The 5618-nt window shown below is 36.4% G+C and overlaps 1 protein-coding gene across 2 annotated transcripts in view; it reads left to right on the top strand.

The window, feature by feature from the left end:
* Window positions 1-5618, top strand: part of Akap6 (A kinase (PRKA) anchor protein 6) — a 449068-nt gene that overhangs the window by 191144 nt on the left and 252306 nt on the right. The window lies entirely within an intron of this gene.

The raw sequence follows: 5618 nt of genomic DNA, 5'->3' as shown, positions 1-5618 counted from the left end.
TCCAGATGTAACACAAATTAAAATAGACCAATAGCCATGTACACCCAAGTACTTCAGAAATAGATGGATGGAATATTTCAATTGCCTTCAGTGATTTCTGAGCCATTTGTTCTGAACTCATAGTAACCTCCACATCTGTAGTAACTTCCTGTTGAAATAGACTAGACTAGACATTTTTAATTTCTTGGGAATCTTTCTTATTTCTTTCCCTCTTGTTAGACTTCTTGCTTATAACTATGTTATCTTTATATATCATGTAGCACCCATGGATTTTGGGGTGAGGAATTTACAGTTTGGGTAAATATTTGCTTTTAGTGAATTGTTAGATGTGATGAACTCTGAGATAGACATAAAATTTCTCAGGTTTGAGCTCCATAAGTTAAGAGAAAACATGACCAAAAAGATTAACTCTCAGTAATAAGAGTACTTTATCCACAACTCTATTTCAAATAGATCTAGTTAATTTAATTATGTTTTTTATTCAATGACATACAAATGACCGTGCCTTCTATCATTTGTATAGTACTTTACTGTGTGTAAAGATGCATTTTTTTTCCAGATATATTTTAAAACTTAATCTTCAAAGCTGTTATGTGCAGATATCAGGTCATGCCAGATTAATCTCTCTTTTTATTGATGGAAACATAGGTTCACTAAGGTGAAATTATTTTTCCCAAGCTAAAGCAGTTATCTAGATAAGTAGATAGACATAGCAATAGATAGGCTCCTTTGCTTGGAAAGTGAAACACAAACCCATGTGTTTTGATTCTTAGTCCAATTCTCTTTTGTTTCATCACGTTCCTCCCTGAAAGAGACAGGGGTATCTTCCTTACTGGGAAACTGTAATACAAAGGAAGAACAAAATGTTTAGGAACCATCCAGATATTAAGAAATTTTAAACAGAAAAAAGTAAAACTAACAATAAAACAGACTTCCAAAACAGGCTAGTAGGAGAGTAACAGTAGTTAATACATTGTATATTGTTATATTCATAATAGTTGTTCAGAGTGCAAGATATAGGCATGGAATATTGTCCAAAAAAGTATTAGCACAAAACTTTCTTTTCAATGAACTAAGAGAAACTAGCTGTGTAACCATTTTAACTATTTTGTGTGTGTGTATATACATATATATGTATATATGTATATATTTTTTCTTTTCCATTCCTTTTTTCCCCTTTCTCCTATCACAGTTTTTCTTTTCTTTTGAACAGTTTCTTCCCTATTCACAATATCTATTGTACGTTTTGGATCTTATTTACTTTTTCAGTTTCTCACACTAGGGAGACAATATGATGTTTGCATATGTGGGTCTGATTTTTAATTGCATCCATTTACCTATAAAAGTCTCCAGTTTGTCTTTTTTACAGCTGAGTAGTATTCCATTATATTAAAAAATTACATCTTTTTTTTTTATCTATTCCTCAGCTGATGGGCATTTGGGCAGTTTCCAAGAGTTAGCTACTACAAATTGTGCTGCTATAAACATGGGTGCACATATATCACTGTGGTATGACGTTTTTAATTCTCCTGGCAAGATACCCAGGAGAAGAATAGCTAGGCTGAATGGGACCTTTAATCCTAGATTTTGGGGAAACTCCACACTGATTTCCACAGTGGTTGAACCAGTCTACACTCCTACCAACAGTGGAGAAGAGTTCCTTTTTCCCCACAGCCTTGATAGCATTTGTTGTTGGTTGATTTTTTTGATGATAGACATTTTTTCTGGAATGAGTTAGAATCTCAGTGTTGTTTTAATTTGCATCTCTCAAATGACCAATGATATTGACATTTTTTCATGTATTTATTTGCCGTTTGTATTTCTTCATCTGAAAAGTGTATATTCATTCAGATACCCATTTTTAGATTGGGTCTTTGAATTTTGGGAGCCTGATTTTTTCCAATTCTTTGTATGTTCTAAGTATAAGTCCTATGAGGGACAATTGCCTGTAATTTTTTTCAACTCTGTGTGTTGTCTTGAAACCATCCAGATTTGATAGAGAATATAGGTGTAACTCCTGTGAACCCCAGTTTTTTACACCTGCTCATTGCTAAACATTATCCTAAGACCAGTGTTATGCTAAAAGCAGATTAAACTATAGTACATATGGAACAACCAGGAGTAAGAAAAAGGGGGTTCATAAAAAAGAGGGAAGAATTAAACAGAAAATAATAATAAATTATTAATAATTAACATATATCAACTATTGATGTATGCAGTACTCACAACAATGCCAGTATTATCCCCATTTCCTGGATAAGGAGACAGGTAAGAGAGACCATGCAGTCTTCTCTAGGGCCCATCCTGACTAAATGCTCTCATGCCTCTCCACAGGAAGCGATCAATATGTACTGCTTGTAAATACTGTAGTCTTGTTGCCAATGTGTTCAGAGGTCTTAGGTGGGCTGGTCTAATTTTCTCTCCGACCTTAATTCCTGCTGTTCTTCCCTATGTCCTTCTCCCTCCATTCCCACTGGCCTCTTTGTTGTTCTTTGAAAATGCTGGGCATCTTTGCCCTTTAGGACCTTTGTCAGTTTCCCTGCCTGCATTTTCTCCACCAGATGACCTATTTTTTAATTTCTTCACCTGTTTAAAGTTTTTCTCTCAAAATTACTTTCTCAGAGAAACCTACTCTGACATGATCACCTTTTAAAAGATATAATGTGATCTATTTCTTTTTTACAGACTTTATCACATTGTATTATTTTATATAATTTTCTTATATAGTGTGTTTTTAATTTTAGTCCATTTCCCACTGCTAAAATGGAGGCTTTCTAAGGGCAGAAATATTTATTTATTTGTTTGTTAATGAATCTCATGTATCTAGAACAGTGCCTGGTACATAGTAAGTGCTCAGTAAAGACTTGAAAAAATGAATGAACTCCCATTTTAGAATGGAGGAAACCTAGTTCAGAGATGTGAACTCACTTTTTCTGTGCAACACAGCTCACAAATCACAGATCCAGGCTTTAAGCCTTCCTCTGCTTTATTCTTGCCACTATATAAAGACTTGGGAATACATGAATTCCCTAAGAGAAAAAGGATATATACAGAAAAAAAGAGAGGTGATGACCAATTATCAAGTTGAAGCCCAGTTATGAGTCAGGAACAAGCAGAGGCCCATTTGTGGGGATAAAGAAGAGACGTAGAGTGTATTAGTCAGCTTTGTCATCCCTGACCAAATACCCAACATCCACAACCTCAAGGGAGAGAGGTTAATTTGGCTCACAGTTTGAGATGGTTCAGTCTGTAATCAACTGGCTCCAAGGAAGAAACACTATGGCAAAAGTGTGTGGTAGAGGATAACTGCTTAGCTCATTGCAGTCAGAAAGCACAGCAGGGGAGCAATACCAGAGAGAGAAGGAGCAAATATCACCCCCAAGGTCCCAGCCCCACCCACTCTGACACACCCAGAAATGTGCTTTACTAATCTGGTAGACACCTCTTAATCCAGTCAAGTTGCAAATCATAATCAGTGGTCACAGAGAGGATACTCTAATGTTTAGCAAATGGAAAGAAAAAGAGACATTTAATAAGGTGGTTATTACATATACACAAGCAAAAGTAAACATATTTATTAAGCAGTATAAAATTAGGAAACAAGGTGAAACGTTTCCTTCACAAATGAAAGTGCTTTTGCAAACTCTGAATTTTTGAGGGAAGGTCCCTTTTCTCATCTCTTTGTATGGGTGAAAGGGGCTGTTTAAGTCTGGCTGATTTACCTAGAACCTGAACTGTGGGTAAGTCAATTGAGTGACTCAGGTCTAAGCACTCACCCCCTGTGGGAACTTCTCAAGGCATGAAATTAAATGCAAAAAGTGAGTCAAGCCATTGAACTAGGATCATTTGTTCTGCTATTTTCAACAAATAGAATAAAAGCAATGAGAAAAAAAGAAGGGAATATCTGGAGCAAATGGAAACTAACAGAATGATGAAAATTAACTTAGCATGATATCTGGACATATGTGCTATTAGAAAGAGCAGTTAGCAAACTATAACCAACTCTTGGCCAAATCTAGTCTAACATCTGTCTTTTAAAATAATGTTATATTGGAAAACAACCCTGCTCATTGTCTGTGGGTGATTTTACCTTACAAAGATAGACTTAAGTATTTGCAACAAGAACTATGGGGCGCTCAATGACTAAACTGTCTCCTGTCTGGCCCTGTACAGAGCAAACTGCAATAATTCCTCTTCTTGGTTAAGGAAGAGAGAAGGAAAATAATTTCTTATTAGTATCTATTATGTAGCAGATTTTGAAATAAAGTCTCTCATTTAATTTATATAAAACCCATTGAGAAATCTGTTACCAGTCCCATTTTACAGATGAAGAATATGAGGATTGAATATAAATGATTTACTCAGGTCATGTAACTGCTAAATGTTAAGGGCTGGGATTCTAACTGAGATGCCAGAGGTGATTTGGTTTTCATCTTGAAATATATTCAAATGCCAGAAAATATAGACAATCATCATGTATGCATCTAAAATCTGTTAACAAAGCCACAAACTACTCCTAGCTTAGTAATTGAACAGTGTTGCTTCTTCACGGCATTAATAGGCACAAACTGCCGGGTAAGTAGTCCCATGTCCAAAGTAGTCCCATGTCCAAAGTAGGACATTTTTGATGCCAGGTTCACAGTTATATGATTCCCAGGATGTCTGGAAGAGTGCAGTGCTAGGTGGTGCCGCCTCAGTGAAGCATTTCATAAGATAAGTTCTTTGAGATGTAGTACAAGATCCACTTCTCCTATCACAGGCTTCCTGCTCAGACTAAATTCTCAGAATCTGTCTTAGAAATATGACTGTATTACAGTAGAATCAGTAAAACCGCACTGATGGATGCATGACATAGCTGAGCCCATTTTCCCACAGAGATATAAATGTCTTCAAATGCCAGATTCTAGCATCTCCACTATCGTCCAATGACTCTGTTGCTGCATTTTGTCCTAGAGACATCTATAACCCTATTTTAAAAGGTTGCTTGTTTCCAGCTGGGGATGTCATTGCACATAAGTTATTTTGGATTCAATGTAGCAGATACTGAACTGAGTGCTTGCTGCTTGTTGCAAGATGAAGCTGACAAGTGATCGGTCCACTGCTGTGTGAATGCGGAGGAGGTTTTGTGTAGAACAAGCTTGGAACTGATTTTTTACATTTCACTTTCCACAGTTAAATGAGTCCAGACAGGACGTGTTCTATCTTTCAGCCTTAGTCTAGTCGTACATTGACACATCCATACCACCTCCCTGATAGTAATAATAGAAGTTGTATCAGAATTGAGTTTTCCCAGAATTGTGTGTTTTCTTTTCCCTTCCTTTCCTTTCTTTTTCATTTATTGTGGTTAAAAATATGTAAAATACAATTTACCGTCTTTAGCACTTTAGGAGTACAGCTCACAATGTACTCATGTTGTGAAATGCATCTCCTTAAATATACTCATGTTGTGAAATGCATCTCCAAATCTTTTACATCTTGCAAATCTGAAACTCTATACCACAAAACAACAATTTTCTTCCTCTCGGGGCTGGGGATTTAGCTTAGCGGCAAAGCGCCTGCCTGGCAAGCGCAAGGTCGTGAGTTCGGTTCCCGGTACCGGAGAAAAACCAAAAAAAAAA

The sequence above is a fragment of the Chinchilla lanigera genome, unplaced genomic scaffold, assembly GCF_000276665.1.
Source record: "Chinchilla lanigera isolate Chin_1 unplaced genomic scaffold, ChiLan1.0 scaffold00008, whole genome shotgun sequence".
NCBI classification, from domain to species: domain Eukaryota; kingdom Metazoa; phylum Chordata; class Mammalia; order Rodentia; family Chinchillidae; genus Chinchilla; species Chinchilla lanigera.
This window is presented reverse-complemented; position numbering and strand designations above follow the sequence as displayed.